The 18,547-nt window shown below is 42.4% G+C and overlaps 1 long non-coding RNA gene across 1 annotated transcript in view; it reads right to left on the reverse strand.

Annotated features, from left to right (window-relative positions):
• Positions 1-18,547, reverse strand: part of LOC126473937 (uncharacterized) — an 831,981-nt gene that overhangs the window by 570,049 nt on the left and 243,385 nt on the right. The gene's annotated exons all lie outside the window — the stretch shown is intronic.

The following is an 18,547-nucleotide window of genomic DNA, read 5'->3' on the forward strand; positions in this document are numbered from 1 at the left end:
CAAACGCCGCTTTTATCGGGTGTCGGCAGTTCTTGCGGTTTGATCCAGATAAAAATATCCACCCGCTAGATTTCTGGAACGATTTTGAAGATGTGATTCCACCAACTTGGTCTGAACGAGAGAAAATCTCATTTATTAAAAGCCATTTAGCAGGTGACGCCATGCGTTGGTCAGCTGATGTTATGTTAAAGTGTAAAACATTAGCGGAGCCGGCCGAAGTGGCCGCGCGGTTCTGGCGCTGCAGTCTGGAACCGCGAGACCGCTACGGTCGCAGGTTCGAATCCTGCCTCGGGCATGGATGTGTGTGATGTCCTTAGGTTAGTTAGGTTTAACTAGTTCTAAGTTCTAGGGGACTAATGACCTCAGCAGTTGAGTCCCATAGTGCTCAGAGCCAGCCATTAGCGGAATTTAAAACAGCTTTTATTAATGAGTATTGGTCTAGCAATAAGCAAAATGAAGTGTTGAGAGAATTTTGGAGTGGAAAACGCTTCAATGCAGGCAAGGAATCAATTAAAGAGTTTGCTAGGTCATGGATTTCACGTTTGTCACATTTGGCGGAAAAGCTAAAACCAGAAATGATTATACTAGGTCTTGAAGCCAAACCGCCATGGTATTGGCAAACTAGAATTATATCTGCCCCTAGAGACAATCTGGATCGTTTCATTGAGTATCTGGAACGTGTAGAACGTGTTGCGGCCAATGAGGAGCAATCACGTAATAACAGAAATTCTAATAATAATAGTAGTAATTTTAGGAACGAGCAAAATGGCAATGTAAACATCAGAACAGTAGGTGTTCGCCATCCTAAGAGAGGTAGGAATTGGAGAAATAATTATCAGAACCAACAATGGCATCAAAATGACAGTAATGTTGTTCCAAACAGAATTATGCAGGTAAACAACAGCGCGGAAAGCAATGCTATGCCAGCTAACTATAATGAAACTAAAGGAAACAGTAGTAGGCCGAGGCAGGAAAACTAGTTCCCGTCTATGAGGACACTGGCGCTCACCAGGCGGTTACTTTTCCTAAGCCAGTAGTTACGGGAATTGGTAAGACAAATCAGAATACTCAAACTGAACAGGTGGATGAAGTGTCGGTAGCATCTAAGGATTCAACAGAAATATTAGATCACTCACAGTATTTGATAGATACCGTGTTAGAGACGCTTTCTAAGTGGGAAGAGAAAGAGAAGGCGCAGCAGTGTAACAATAGGGAGGAGCTACAAAATACTGAATTGTCAGGTGAAGAAGCAGAAGAAATTCATGCTTGTATTTACGATGAGGATGATGTGCTCTTATCTAAAGTACCTGTGCAGGATGTTGATAATGTACTAATAGATTTAGGACAGGAGATAAGTGAGAATGTAGAGGGTAGGCTGTTGGGGGTCGATGAACCCAGTAGCTGTGACCAGTTGTCACTTGAGAAGGAAACCGACGATAATGGTGAAAGTGGTTTAGCTGTAACTAGTGTTATGCCCGGTCTGGAGACGCAGAATCGCTCAGACTACAGTAATTTGGGTTATGTTCAGCAAACTAAATGTAAGGAAGTCGTGCAGTGTTTCGATTTAAAATTAATAGACCGACTGGAAAAGGCAGTTGAAAATGTAATTCAGGAAACCCCTACCCACTGTGACCTAAATGTAATGAAGACAGATGTCGATCACTTTAGTTGGAGACAAATCCAAAAGGAACTATTAGATGAATTTGAGGAACCACCTGTACAACCTAGAATAAGCCACCCTATAATAATAGTTAATATGTTGGGTATCAATGTACGTTGTCTCTTAGACAGTGGAAGTGAGGTGAGTGCAATATCTCAGTCGTTCTTTGACAAGCTTACAGTAATGAGGGTATCAGGACTAAGAATAATTGGTGCTACTGGCAAGGTTTCAAAAACGGTAAAGCAAGAAGCTTTACTACCCTTTAACATTAATGGTAATTTAATTGATCATCCATGTTTAATTGTAAACAATCTCAGTATTGAGGTTTTAATTGGCATAGATTTCTTGTCAAAATATCAGAGTGTTGTTGACTTTGAAAGAAGCCAGTTAAAAATGGTCTTGCCAATAACTGGAGTAATTATAGTACCTTTTAGTGATAAACATGTAGTAACTGATGATGAAACTTGGGAGCTGCATATACGAGTTCTGAAAAATAGGAGGTATTGGGACGAAGGTGTTAATCTTAGTAACAGTAAGCTGAACACAGAAGAAGAAGAAGAAGCAATTATTTTAGACAAAATAGAAGCTAAATTGCAGGAAATCGATAAGATTTCAGCCAATCAGAAGGAAGAACTGAGACAGGTTCTAAAAAGGCATCATAAGGTATTTTCAGATCGACCTGGCGTGGTCAAAGGTTATGAATGTCAATTAAAGGAGAAACCTGGCCAAGTGTTTTTCAGGAAGCCATACCAAATACATGTAGCTAGGAAGGAGGCGGTTCGAAAGGAGATACAGAGAATGCTGGAGTGGGGTGTGATTGAGAAAGCGGCCAGTGAGTACAATAATCCTCTTGTTGTTGTACCAAAAAGAGACGGGAGTGTCAGATTGGTCTTGGACGCTCGTTGGTTGAATGAAATAGTGGTTAGGGAAAGTGATAGACTGCAGAACATGGACGAGTTATTGCAAAAATTCCGGGGAGTAAAATTCTTAACTTCTATGGACATCACGTGTGGATACTGGAATTTGCCACTGGCGGAAAGTTCAAGGAAATACACAGCTTTCTTGTACGAAGGAGTTTGTTACCAATACCATGTGGTACCTTTCGGACTTAATATCTCTGTTTGTGCCTTCGTACGTGTGATGTGCCATGTTTTAGGACCAGCTTTAAGTAATAAAATAAGTCTACGTAGATGATGTGTTAATAGCAACTCCTACCTGGGAAGAACACATAGCTTTATTAGAGGAAGTGTTAGAGGCTATTGAGAGAGGTGGCATGAAACTAAAGATTGAAAAGACCGAGTGCGTTAAAAAGGAAATAGGTTTCTTGTGATATAGGATAAGTGGAAAAGGTATTCTGCCTGACCCAGGGAAGCTAGCAGTCATTGAAAAATTTGAGGCTCCCAGAAACAAGAAGCAGTCGAGATCAATGTTCGGTCTTTTCGGCTTCTATAGGCGTTTTGTTAGTGATCAGGCTTTTAATGCTCCCTGTCTTCACCTCCTGCTGAAAAAGAATACCCCTTGGGTTTGGACAGCAGGATGTCAACAGGCGTTTGAGGTGCTTAAACAATCTTTAATTAATAGTCCAATTTTACATCATCCTGATTTTGAAAAACCATTCTGTATGTCTGTTGATGCTAGTGGCTATGGTATAGCTGTGGAGATATTCCAAGTAGAAATAGAGAACGAACAAGAAGTGCACAAGACTATAGCTTTCGCAAGTCGATCTTTACAGGCAGCAGAGAGAAATTATGGCATCTCAGAACTGGAAGCATTGGCAATTGTATTTGGGGTACAGAAGTTTGAGCAGTATCTATTAGGTCACAAGATAATTGTTTACAGTGACCATAAGGCGTTGACCTTTTTAAAGACCTGTAAGTTGAGGAATTCTCGTTTGGTAAGATGGTCATTGTATCTCCAGCAGTTTGACCTTGAGGTTAGATATATTCAAGGGAAAGACAATCTGGTAGCTGATGGGTTATCTAGAAGTGCGGAGCTCTGTGATGACGCGGGAATTACAGCAACAGACCTAAGTGAAGTTCTAATGTTTGCATTGCACGAAGTAAAGGAAGAAAGTGCATTAAAAAGAGTGATTAAGAACTTGAGACGTGAGCAGAATGCAGATGACCAACTGAAATTAGTGAAGAGCTATTTAGGAAATGCGAACTATCCTAAGGTTTCGCAATACTATTGTTTGCATAAAGGTATTCTGTTTAGGAGGAAAAAGATAGGTGTTTCTGAGTGGAAGCTGTGCTTTCCCTCACAACATGTAGACTTACTAATCGACTATGTACACCTGAGGTATGGGCACTACGGTGCAAAGAAGTGCATTGCAAAATTAAAAGAGAAGGTTGTGTTTGATAACATGTACCGCCGTGTGGCCAAGCGTCTTGCATCGTGTGTAGTGTGCCACAAAGTCCGTGCTGCCAACACCAGAATACAAGCTGATATGCATTCAGTAGAGCCAACTGAAACCCTAGAATTACTGGCTTGTGATTTGTTTGGCCCTCTTCCTGTTTCGAGAGGTGGTTGCACCCATGTTTTTGTTATTGTGGATGGATTCAGTAAATATGTTAAGCTATACCCAATTAAAAGAGCAAATGCAAAAACGTTGGTTGAAAAGTTGGAAAAAGATTTCTTCGTGAACGTTGGCGTTCCGAAGAATTTGCTGTCAGACAATGGGCCTCAATTTACTTCTGATAGATTTAAGGAATGTCTAGATAAGGCCGGCGTGAAACATCTGAAAATATCTGCGTATTTCCCCCAAGGAAATATGAGTGAACGTATTATGAGAGAATTGAATAGGCTTTGCAGAACTTATTGTGCTAGGAAACACTCAAGTTGGGCAGAGCACATTAAGTATTTTGAGAATGTAATTAACAACTTAAGACATGATGCAACTGGTTTTGCACCTTGCGAATTGATGTTTGGCCAAGAACCGCACAATGTGATTGCAGATATGGTAGAATTCCCTATTCTAACGCAAATATCCACAGACGAGAAGAAACTAAAGGCTAGGGCTAATATGAGGAAAAGAGCGTTGGAAAGGAAGAAGCGTCATGACGCAAAAGCTGTACCTACTAGCTTTGAAATAGGTCAATTAGTCCTTGTTAAAACCAAAGGAAAATCAAAGAAAGTAAATGCAGAAACAAAGAAATTCATGTTCGTATGCCAAGGACCTTTCAGGATCATAGGAAAACCACATGCCAATGCATATAGGCTAGAGTACCCTAAAAGTAAGAAGCTATTAGGTCTCAGGAACGTGATCGACCTAAAGAAATTCATAGGTAGTGAATGAATGCTGTAGGGAGGAGGTTGTTCTGTAACCTCTACACAGTGTGGCAGCTGTGCAGTCCCAGCTGTGTGAGATCTTCTTTCCCATTTCAGATCTCACTCATTCTTCCTCTTTCCTGTCCTCAAAAATTTCGACCTCTTCTTTCATACATTAAATTTTCCGCTATGGTTATCAATACAGCATTAAACCAATGAATGCTGTAGGGAGGAGGTTGTTCTGTAACCTCTACACAGTGTGGCAGCTGTGCAGTCCCAGCTGTGTGAGATCTTCTTTCCCTTTCAGGTCTCACTCATTCTTCCTCTTTCCTGTCCTCAAAAATTTCGACCTCTTCTTTCCAGACACAAAAATTTTCTGTCATTGCAATCAAGCCATGAGTTATGTAACCATTCTATCTACCGATTAGTGAAGAAAAATACCTAATGTGACAAACCTAATAGTGACAAACAATAGAGAAGTATGACGTAATTAAGATACAAATGTATTTGAGTAACAATTATGTGTAGTACCCTGGTAATATAGTAAGTACAAAGTGTTGTTTTATTGGAAATGGTCCACCAACAGTAATTTAAAAAGATATATGAATTCATGTACAAGCAGGATCTGAAGTGGTAGTGAAACCTAGTGTATGCATTAGAGCTAACTAAGAAATAGTAAAAGAGATTGCTTAGTGTTAGGAAAAATATGCAGATAAGTTGTAAGATTAAACTCACCTGGTGTAGCAAGGAAAGGCAGTGTAATAGAATTGAGCAGTGTTTGTGGTTGAGAACGGCGAAAGACAGCATTAACAACATTCTAAAAGCCTGAAACTGATTCAACATTCAAGCATTTATACAGCAATTTATTTTTACAAGTTATTCGCCGCCCCACAAGCGCTCTTAGGAAAAGTGTTCCGAGACTGTTACCTGAAATGCTCCTCCATGATACTGACAAGAGGGAGATTGAGTTAATAATTAAATCACTAAAGACCAAGAACTCTCATGGATATGACAGGGTATGTAGCAGAATACTGAAGTATTGTTCTATGTATGTTAGCCCAGTTCTCAGCCATATCTGTAACTTTTCCCTTAGGAGTGGTCGGTTTCCTGACCGATTAAAGTACTCGGTAGTGAAGCCACTTTATTAAAAAGGGAGACATAGATAATGTTGACAATTTTAGACCTATTTCTATGCCATCGGTGTTTGCTAAAGTTATCGAGAAGGTTGTATATACAAGGTTACTGGAGCATTTAAATTCACATAATTTGCTGTCAAATGTTCAGTTTGGTTTTAGAAATGGCTTAACAACTGAAAATGCTATATTCTGCTGCATCCATTTTCAATAATCTACCACAAGGACTCAAAAACCTTAGCAGTAGCCCAAACTCTTTTAAGTCTAAACTGAAGAGTTTCCTCATGGCTCACTCCTTCTATTCTGTCGAGGAGCTCCTGGAAGAGCTAAAAAATTAAGCAAATTCCAGTGTTACATTGTTGATTTTCTTCATTTAAACTTACGACTTGTCACCTGAATATGTTTTTTTATATTTCATTTTATCTGTTTCTAATATCTTGTTATAATTTCATGTATTGACTCGTTCCATGACCATGGAGACTTCTCCTTAATTTGGTCCCACGGAACAATAAATAAAATAAATAAATAAATAAAAGTGTAATTTTTGTTCGCCTCATTACTTATTTCTTTCTGTTGGGTTTTGTATTCTACTGTAGCAGTTATTTATTTCTACGATCCAAGTTTCATCGCGTTACTTGACACTGCCACATCATGCGAAAGTTACTTTCGTCCTTACGTTTCTCCGGAACCGCGCTGCTGCTACTGTCGCAGGTTCGAATCCTGCCTCGGGCATGGATGTGTGTGATATCCTTAGGTTAGTTAGGTTTAAGTATTTCTAAGTCTAGGGGAATGATGACGTCACATGTTAAGTCCGATAGTCCTTAGAGCCATTTTGAACCTTGCGTTTTCCAAAAAAAAATAGTTCAAATGGCTCTGAGCACTATGGGACTTAACATCTGATGTCATCAGTCCCCTAGAGCTTAGAACTACTTAAACGTAACTAACCTACGGACATCACACACATCCATGCCCGGGGCAGGGTTGGAACCTGCGACCGTAGCAGTCGCGCGGTTCTGGACTGAAGCTTCTAGAACCGCTTGGCCACCGCGGCCGGCTTACGTTTTGCACACCAGTGTATAAACACGATGTTCAAATGAACAAAATCAGAATCCTATGAGTCTCCCCCAGATATCCACTGCCGGAAAAAAATGCAACACACACAAAGACGCTGTTCATTAACACCAAGCTACAGTAAGTGCGTAGCGAGGGGTTGTAATATTAGTGATCAATTTGTCACAGTCATCGACGATCAGATGCGCTGGTGGGTTGTCTGTGCGCCCTCTGTTTTGATTCTGCACGCAGCAACTGTGCCGAGAGGTGAACAGTGTGTGCAACATTCATTCGAAGGTACGAACATGGTCCGACAACGAATGCGTGTTCATGCTGAGCAACTGAAGCCATTTGGGCGGTGTCACATTATGGGCTTGCCGGGAGCTGGATGGAGCTACCGACGGGTTGCTGGACATGTGGGACACATTGTATCGGCGCTGCGTCGTTTCTTTTCAGCATTTGTCTTTTCAGCAGTAGACCAGTTTCTGCACGTCCTCACTGTACACACGCCAATCAAGGTCGATGGATTTTGAGAGCAGTAGTGGTGGACAAAACATCAACCAGGGAAGATACCTGGGCACTGGTTGCACCTGATATGTCGCCAACAAGCATTAGTGTGCTGGTGTACGCACACAGGTCGGCACTAGGTAACATTGTATAGCAGGCGCTGAACTAGGCGTGCCTATGACAAGAGAAGCCCAAGGCACGCTCCCAGGCTACTCGCTGGACAGCCTGCATATAGGCCGTCGTTGCCGACCGTGCTGTCTCAGTTTCCCAATCTCAGTACCACAGTAAGCCGCATCGGAATTCAGTTCGCATTGCACCTCAATACGTCGCACTGTGCTCTAGTCTTCCACAGTGATAGTCGTCGCCTCGCACCTTAGCTATCTGTGAGGGAACGTTAGTCACTGTATATAGCTGTGATATGGACACGGGCACAGGTCAAGAATTAGTACATATTATTTGGTTGCAGTTAACCACAGAACTTCAGACTGGACATCGTTAAAGTTAAGTACTGAATTGGTTCCTGTAATAAAGTGTGCTTTAACCACGTGTGCATTTTGTGTTGTAGTGAGAAGGTACTGTCCACCTACCTACCATACCACCATCTCCTCAAGCAGCCAGGAACCAAAAACGTTACAAGAGGGCACAGCCACAACAATTAGGAATAGCCGGTCGCTGTGGCCGAACGGTTGTAGGCGCTTCAGTCCGGAACCGCACTGCTGCTAAGGTCGCAGGTTCGAATCCTGCCTCGGGCATGGATATGTGTGATGGCCGTAGGTTAGTTAGGTTTAAGTAGTTCTAAGTTTAGGGGACTGATGACCTCAGATGTTAAGTCCCATAGTGCTCAGAGCCATTTTTGGACAATTAGGAACTGTCTGCTTGCAACTGTGAGCATCTGGCAAGAATACCACTGGTGTCGTGAAAGAGACATCTGGCGAGCGGAATTGCGCTCCGTTGTCCTCATCAGTGCCGAGAGTAAGGTCTGCCTGTACGCAAGCGATGAATGTTCACATGTACAGCACAGAACTGGTGGTTTTGTTTTGTTTTAGGGCGCAAAAACAACTGGGGTTATAAGCACCCAAGTCAAAACGATAGAACACGAAGACAGAGAGGAGTTAAGAAACGACTACAAGTCAATCCCAATCGACGTAAGAGAACACAGCTAAGAACAGGAACGTGGAGAAAGGGCTGCAAAATGCCCCGTAGAGAAACGGAGGTCCAGAAATAAAAAGTAAATGGCCTTCGCCGTATCGCTACGACGGATAAAAAGTAAAATGACGTCCACAGCCCGCGCGTCGTTCGCTAAAACGGCCGATAATTCAGATGGCAAACCCAAGCGGGAACGTAAACGGTTAAAAAACGGGCACTCCGTCAGGAAATGGTGGACAGTTAAGATATGGGCACAAAGTGGTGGGTGAGCGCCACTTAACAAATGGCGATGGCTAAAAAGGCAGTGCCCAATACGCATGCTAGTTAAAATGAACTCCTCCCCGCGAGAGAGCCGAGAAGAGGTTTCCAAGCCATTGGGAGATGCTTGATAACCAGGGGCTTGTTCCCATGAAGGGAAGAGCATTGGCGATGCCAAAGTGACACCACCTGCTGACAGACGGCAACGCAAAGATCATCGGAGGGGGTATAGAAACTAGTGGGCTGAGGTACGAGGACTGCAGCCGTGGCAGCAGCGTCAGCAGCCTCGTTTCCTGGCAGACCGACGTGACCAGGAACCCACAGAAACATCACACTGGCTCCACCTACTGTGAGCAAGTGACAGATTTCCTGGACCCGTTGCACTGAGGGGTGGGCGGTGTACAGCGCACATAGACTTTGAAGGGCGCTGAGTGAGTCTGCGCAGAGGAGACAATTGAAAAGCCTGTATCGCCCGATGTAGTCGGTGGCCTGATACAGGGCCAAGAGCTCGGCTGTAAATACTGAGCAGTGTGCCGGAATCTGACACCAGGAAACGTCTGCGCCACACCACGGTCAGTCCGAAACCCATCAGTGTTACAAAGGTACTATCGCGGCGTTCCATGCGAAGGTCGTCAAACTGAAAGCGATAGCGCGAGGCTGGAGTAGTGTCCTTAGGAAGCGAATGAACGGCAAGGCGAACAGGAGTCGTTGCAAGAAGCCAAGGCGGTGAAGGGTTACACCCACCGAGACAGTTGCAGGTAGTGTGAAGTTAAACTGAAGGCGATAGAGAGAGGCTAGCGTAGAGTCCTTAGGAAACGAATGAAGGCCAAGGTGAACACGGGCCGCCGCACGATGCCAAGGTGGTGAAGGGTTCACACCCTCCGGGTAAGTTGCAGATGGTGTGCAGTTATGGTGGACGGTCTATTCCGAAGTGCCCTCGACCACGACGCACAGGTCCCATCCCAGGATTCCTGATGTGGGGAACGGTCATATTTGGTGTTTCTTCAGGGTAAGGTAAGCAGTGCCAGCCTCATTCCACAGCTTGTTATCCCCTTGATACTGCCGTTTCTTCAAAAGGAAGGGATGTGCTTGTCTCAGCAGGACGGCTGTTACAACGCAACGTGCTCCCTGTGGCGTACAAAAGCCCCCCTGGCCATCAAGATCACCACGTCTCACGCCAACTGAACAAATGTGGGATACGTTGAAGCCGGAGCTTATTCGTTCTACAGAGGCTGCAAGAACCACTGCTGAATTGCAACAAAACCTGTGCGATGCCTGGTACAGTCTATCGCAGGATGCCATTCAGCACCTTTACGGTCACTCGCATGCGAGAACAAATGACTACGTTGCCACCAGAGGCGGGTGTGTACACTGTGTGCTGATGCGACTGTTTGACCACCTTTCTCTGTGACGTGTGTGTCTCATTTGGTCTGAATTTGTTACCGCACACACCCACAGCGATGACCTACCTGTCGCATCACTTGTTGATAAAACGTTTTGTTCCTGAGGCTGTCGCATTTTTATAGCACTTTATTTTTTTTATCCACTGAATGAAATTGAAAATTGATCTGCATGTCATTGGAAATTGTACAAAAGAGCGTTTAATTCGTAAGACAATTCGTAGTTCTGACTTAGGGCTTGGTTGACCCCATACGAATGACGTCACAATCCTCAACAATAAACGAAGCTGCCTCAGGGGCGGGCGGACAGTTGTGTTGTGTCTAGACAAGACAGCCTAGACACAATGAGAGGAAGCCGAAAGGCACGAGCTTAAACTCACGCAGGCTGGCGTGAGGTCTGAAACAGGATACATAATGAATGCTATAAAGAAAAGTACGTAGCTTGTGGAATACTTAACTTTAATCCACATTTGTAGAACATCGCTCTTGATGATACATTAATAGAATCTCAATATCAATTGAATACGGTGCCTTGCTAGGTCGTAGCAAATGTAGCTGAAGGCTATGCTAACTATCGTCTCGGCAAATGAGAGCGTATATGTCAGTGAACCGTTCCTTGCAAAGTCGGCTGTACAACTGGGGCGAGTGCTAGTACGTATCTCCAGACCTGCCGTGTGGTGGCGCTCGGTCTGCTATCACTGACAGTGGCGACACGCGGGTCCGACGTATACTAATGGACCGCGGCCGATTTAAAGGCTACCACCTAGCAAGTGTGGTGTCTGGCGGTGACATCACAGGTTGTGTGCAGTTTTGGAGAGTTTTCGATGATTGCGGTTAGTTATTAGTGGACTGGGAGAGCAACAGTTTCAGATGATTTATTGTTGTTGTTGTTGTTGTTGTTGTTGTGATCTCCAGTCGAGAGACTGGTTTGAAGCAGCTCTCCATGGTACTCTATCCTGTGCAAGCCTCTTCATCTCAGAGTAACTACTGCAACCTATATCCTTCCGAATCTGCTTAGTGTATTCATCTCTTGGTCTTCGTCTACGATTTTTACCCTCCACACTTCCCTCCCTCCAATACTAAATTCGTGATCCCTTGTGCCTCAGAACGTGTCCTATCAAACGATCCCTTCTTACAGTCAAGATGTGCCACAAATCCCTCTTCTCCCCAGTTCTGTTCAGTGCCTCTTCATTAGTTACGTGTCTAGTCTAAACTGTTTATCTCCATGTTTCACTTCCGTACATGTACTTTCAGAAAAGACTTCATGACACTGATATCTCTTCTCTATGTTAACAAATCTCTCTTCTTTAGAAACGCTTTCCTTGCAACAGGCCGTATGCATTTTAAATCCTCTCTACTTCGACCATATGCAGCTATGTTTCTCCCCAAATAGCAAACCTGATCTACTACTTTAAGTGTCTCATTTCCTAATGTAATTCCCTCAGCATCACCTGATTTAATTCTACTACAGTCCATTATCCTCGTTTTACTTTTGTTGATGTTCATCTTATACCCTTCTTTCAAGAAACTGTGCATTCCGTTCTACTACTCTTCCAAGTCCTTTGCTGTCTCTGCCAGAATTACAATATCATCGGCAAAGCTAAAAGTTTTTATTTCTGCTCCATGGATTTTAATTCCTACTCCAAATTTTTCTTTTGTTTCCTTTATTCCTTGCTCCATGCACAGATTGAATAAAATCGGGGATAGGCTACAACCCTATCTCACTCCCTCCTCAATAACTTCTTCCTTTTCGTGCCTCGCCCATTTTAACTGGCATCTGGTTTCTGTACAAATTGTAAATAGCATTTCGCTTCCTATATTTTACCCCTGCCACCTTCAGAATTTAAAAGAGAGTATTGCAGTCAACATTGTCAAAAGCTTTCTCTAAGTCTACAAATGCTAGAAACGTAGATTTCCCTTTCCTTAATCTATCTTCTTAGTAAGTCGTAGGGTGAGTATTGCCTCGCATGTTCCGACAATTCTACGGAATCCAAACTGATCATCCTCGAGGTCAGCTTCTACCAGTTTTTCCATTCGTCTGTAAGGAATTCGTGTTAGTATTTTGCAGCCGTGACTTATTAAACTGATTGTTCGGTAATTTTCACATCTGTCAACACCTTCTTTCTTTGAGATTGGAATTATTATGTACTTCTTGAAGTCTGAGGGTATTTTGCCTGTCTCGTACATCTTGCTCACCAGATGGTAGAGTATTGTCATGGCTGCCTCTCCCAAGGCCATCAGTAGTTCTACTGGAATCTTGTCTACTCCTGGGGCCTTGTTTCGACTCAGGTGTTTGTCAAACTCTTCACACAGTATGGTATCCCCCATTTCTTCATCTACATCTGCGTCCTCTTCTATTTCCATAATATTGTCCTCAAGTACATCGCCCTTGTATAGACCCTCTATATGCTCTTTCCACCTTTCTTCTTTCCCTTCTTTGCTTAGGACTGGTTTTCCATCTGAGCTCCTGATATTCATACAGGCGGTTCTCTTTCCTCCAAAGGTTCAGATGATTACATTCGGCTAATTATGATTTTGGCAACACTGATAACGCTGTTTTGAAGGGGAGAAATATTTTTATATCTTGTGCTTCATAATAATAAACAAACACCAGGCACAGTTTTTGTTTCTTATTTAGAATGTTGAAATCATCTCAAACATTGTATGAACCTTCGGCCATATCAGCGATCACAGAATAATCCAAGGGGAATGGTGTATTTGAAGATGTATTGATGGAGTCACACATATTGTGTCAAAACAAGACACATAGTCAGATCGCACCACAGGAAGCCAAAAACACGAATGGGGATATGAGCTGCAATCCCTATGAATATACAGTTAGTTCAATGTCTTAACTCCTGCGTCACCTCACAGTAATTTAATCAAGGTTTAACGTAATACTGTTACTGCTATATTTCGACAAAATGTGTCTTATTCCGAACAACAACTGATTGATAACTACATCTAGCTACATCTACATGACTACTCTGCAGTTTATACTTAAGTGCCTGACACAGGCTACGTCGAAGCACATTCAGGCTGTTCCTCTACCGTTCCACTCTCGAACAGCGTGCGTGAAAATGAGCACTTAAATCTTTCCGTACGAGCTCTAATTCCTCTTATTTTATTATGATGATCATTTTTACCTATGTAAGTGGGCGCGAACAAAACATTTTCGCTTTCAGGTCAGAAAGTTCATGATTGAAATTTTGTGAAAAGATATCGTCGTTCAACGAGAAACGCCTTGTTTTTAACGACTGTCACCCAAATACTCGTGTCATATCCATGACACTCCTCTCTACCTTACATCGGCTGAACGTTTTCGAAGTCCTCCATCAGCCCTATTTGTCACAGATCCCATTATGCGGATCAACGCTCCAGAAGAGGGCGGGCAAGCGCAATGCAGGCAGTCTCTTTAGTAGAACTGTTGCATCTTCTAAGTGTTCTGCATATAAAACGCCGTCTTTGATTAATCTACCCCACAACACTACCAATGTGATCGTTTGAATTTACGTCGTTCGTAAATGTAAGGTCTGCGTATTCATTTGTATTGGTAGCCTGTATGTTTGTGTGTTTATCGTGCAACCGACATATAACGAAAGCCTTTTACAACCCATTTGAATGACTTCACACTTTCCGTTGCTTCGAGACAATTGCTACTTTTCGCACCATGCAGATGTCTCACCTGTATAAATCATTGTGCAACTGGTTTTGATCTTTTGATAGTTTTAGCAGGCGCTAAATGACAGCAACATCTGCGGACAATCTGAGAGGAATGCTCAGCTTGTCTCCTAAATTCAAGTTACACAGTAAAATACGTGTTCTTGAAAAATTAACATTTTCCATCACACACACCGAATGTCCTAATGATTAAGTCGGGGTGGCCTTGCTGGCTATCAGTTATTTCTTTCAGACAAACGGGACACTGGCAGGGGGATTTTATTGGTGTGCTTTAGTGTTTCTCAGTATCACGTGCCGATTGGTCCGTTGACAGTATCAACTTTTGTATAGCTTCCGTACTTTGCCTCAGAGAAAAGCTGCGATTTGAATTAACTTTGTAATGGGCATCGTCTTGCATTTATCCACATTTTAAGAGAACTGTTATTCTTTCTGCCAAGTGGAAATACTGTCCAATGCTTCCTGCATTTTCATATGCTCGTCCAACCAGTCCTTTCCTGTAGACATCTGCAGTATCAGATGCTGATCCCTTCTGATAAATCATTTATGTGTGTACAAGACAAGACATTACCAGACGTAATATGGTTCGTCGGGGTGCACCCTACGCTAATTCGATTTAGTCTTTCACATTAATGACTCAGTTTAAAACATATATATATATATATATATATATATATATATATATATATATATATATATATATATATATGCGAGTATACTCCCGCTCTGACGGTTCCTCACAAACATGGACTATTCATCCATGCAGCGAGTTGAGATTGACATTGATACTGACAAGATATGGGTCCCGGGAATTTTTTAATTTTATAGTTGAGGTCGGATAATAAATAACAAAGGAAAAATTTTCGTGTGATATAATTAAAAATTAAGAATTTTCTGAAATGTTTTTCTCCTTTACTTCCACTGTGAAACCATATTACTTGCCAAATTTCACGATTCTAGCCTACCAGTTTTAATGAATGAGTTCGTGAGTATCAAAATATATGACATAAATGGCCGTATCTTCTGATTCCAGTGACTTAAAAACTTACACGTTTTACGCCGCCAAGGGACAATTACCTTAGCATGTGATACACACTAAAGCGCCAAAGAAATTAGTCTAGACATGCGTATTCCAACGCAGAGAGATGTAACAAGCAGAATATGGCGCGGCTGTCGGCAACGCCTATATAAGACAAGTGTCTGGCGTAGTTGTTAGATCGGCATTGCTGCTGCAATGGCAGGTTATCAAAATTTAAGTGAGTTTCAACGTATGGTTATAGTCGGCGCACGAGAGATGGACCACATCATCTCCGAGGTAGCGATGAAGTGGGGATTTTCGCGTAAGGCCATTTCACGAGTGTACCGTGAATATCAGGAATCCGATAAAACATCAAATATACGACATCGCTGCGGCCGGAAAAAATCCTGCAAGAAAGGGACGAACGACGACTGAAGGGAATCGTTCAAAGTGACAGAAGTGCGACCTTTCCGCAAATTGCTGCAGATTTCAGTGCTGGGCCATCAACAAATGTCAGCGTGCGAACTATTCAACGAAAACATCATCGATACAGAGGTTCGGAACCACCCACTCGTGTACCCTTGATGACTGCACGACACAATACCTTACGCCTAGCCTGGGCCCATCAACACCGTCACTGGTCTGTTGAACATTAGAAACATGTTGGAGCGGATGGACGTGTACGAGTATGGAGGCAACCTTATGAATCCATGCACCCTGCACGCCAGAAGGGGACTGCTCAAGCTGGTCGAGGCTCTGTAATGGTGCGGGGCGTGTGCAGTGGCAGTGATATGGGACGTCTGATACGTCTAGATACGACTCTGACGGGCGACACGTAAGTAAGTATCCAGTCTGATGACTTGCATTCATTCATGCCCATTGTGCATTCCGACAGACTTGGTCAATCCCATCAGGACAATGCGACACCCCATATGTCCGGGATCGAAACAGATTGGTTCCAAGAACACCCTTCTGAGTTTAAACACAACCGCTGGCCACCATACTCCCCAGACATGAACATTATTGAGCATATCTGGGATGCCCTGCAACGTGCTGTTCAGAAGAGATCTCCATTTCCTCGTACTCTTACCGATTTATAGACAGCCCTGCAGAACTCATGGTGTCAACTCCTTCCGCCACTACTTCAGACATTATTCAGTCCATGCCACGTCGTGTTGCGGCGCTTCTGCGTGCTCGCGGAGACCCTACAAGATATGAGGCAGGTGTACCATTTTCTTTGGCTCTTCAGTTTAAGTTTCAAATTGATGCTTCTACCCGTTCCTTAGAAAAATAGGTCATAACAGGTGGGCAGAAAGACAGACGAACAAGAAATGACAAAAAATAATAATTTTTCGTGTGATATTATCACAGCTTCACAATTTTCGGATTTTTTTCCTATAGCTCTACTGCGAAACCTTCCTTCTTGCTAAATTTCATAATTCTATTCCAATAGGAAGTACCTTATGTGTTCTGATGAGTGAGTTTGCCAGTGTCAAAATATGACTTAAATTATCAGTATTTTTTGTCTTGGCGTAGAAGTGTGCATTTATTGCAACGCCAAAAGACTATACACTTTAAGTTCCTTTAATTTACGTCTTTGATCACAAACTTTTTGTTAACAGATTACCGGTTTCGATCTGTAATGACCATCATAAGATCTCTTTTATAAAAACAAAGTCTTAATGTACTGTAATGTACTTTTTTTTTATAAAACAGATCTGATGATGGTCATTATAGACCGCAACAGATAATCTGTTAACAAATAGTTTGTGATCATAGACGTAAATTAAAGGAAACTTATTGTATATACGGGTCACTGTTTTGTTCGCGACGGTGTCGCAGCTTGTGAAACTATACACCTTAGTGACGGCCATTTCCACTTGATACGTCAACCCGTTCCAAGGGAAAAGGGGTCCTCATACACAGACGGAGAGACATACAGTTGTACAGCAAATGACAAAGAGAAATTTTTTTCCGTATGGTATACTTATAGATTCATAATTTTCGGATTTTTTTCCTTTACTTGTACTGCGAAACCTCGTTTCTCGCCAAATTTCATGGTTTCTAGGTTTTCATGAGTGGGTTTTCGAATATCAAAATATATGACATAAACGGCCGTATCTTTTGGTTGCACTGATTTAGAAGCCTCAATTTTTAACGCCGCCAAGGGAATGTAGGTCTAATTATGTGATATGGAATTCTACGTTACACTTTCTTGAGAAAAGGGTTCTTCACTGCCGGACAAAAAGAAACGAAACGATCCTATAAAGGTTTTTTTTTCGACTGAGGCACCGAACTCTAAAAAGGGTTCCTGCAGTATTTTCGTAATTATGGCATCATGATTGCCACTGTTTCTCAGTTTTACTTTCTATTGTTGGTAAATACCAGAGCAGTGTTTTACGAATGTCAGGATGAGGAGCCAAGACGTTGATTAATTCGTCTCTATGCGAAGAACTCGAAAACTTCTGGCGTGGAATGACAGCCGTTAATCCGTTTGCGCAGTTTCCCCCTACCGAAAGCAGTGACACCAGAAGTACTTGGGACAGCCTGCCTCCTCTGCAAATATGACTTCTGGAGGCGAAGGGCTAGGAGGACGCGTCTCTGCTTCTGTTCAAAAGTTGTGATAGCCCGGCACACAGGGGCAGCAGCCGGGAACAGAGGTAGGGGGCCGCCCCCATTGTATCAGCTGGAGAGTTTGTCGCCCAACTCTTTTGGAGTCAGAACTTACTAACGTCTCCCAGTTAGACAGCGGACACGTTTAGAGCACTGCTATTGCGAAATCTGTTCTCTTTTAGAGGAGGCAGCCGCGAGCCATTTCTCCTATGCCGGCAATGCAAATTTTCAACTGCTAAAGACAGAACCTTGAAGTTGGAAAGGAGCTTTCTATTAATGATTCCTTTAATCTAGTGATGAGTTAGGCACACTGAATTTCTAAGAGTTCTTTTGACACTTCTTTAGAAAACTGGATTGCAATTTAGTTAAAAAATGAATATCCTTTTTGTGCCTGACACAAATGAAATACACTTACAAATCCAAATTTGCATCTATTTGTTAATTTTTTGTCTTGGAACAAACGCAAAAAATTTCAAGTTTTTGTGACATTTAGTTCTGGACATGATGTTAACTATGGGACAACAAATGTGGTTTTGGGAGAACTTGGTTTGGTTTTATTTGTGTAAATTTTACAAATTTTTGTAACAGTTTTTAGTGTTAATATTTTCCTGCGCTCTATTCAGCATAATCTGAATCTAAGGTATCTTCTTTTATTCTTGGGTATTCTTTGTTTTCTCAACACTTTTTTACCTCTGTGGGCAGCCATGCCTGCTTTACGTATTCTTGAAAAACCGATATTTCGTAACGCCAATCTTGTGTTTGCACCTGAATTGACTCCTAGTCTCTCCAGTAATTCAATTTTTCTTGATATTCCATT

The sequence above is a fragment of the Schistocerca serialis genome, chromosome 4, assembly GCF_023864345.2.
Source record: "Schistocerca serialis cubense isolate TAMUIC-IGC-003099 chromosome 4, iqSchSeri2.2, whole genome shotgun sequence".
Taxonomy (NCBI): domain Eukaryota; kingdom Metazoa; phylum Arthropoda; class Insecta; order Orthoptera; family Acrididae; genus Schistocerca; species Schistocerca serialis.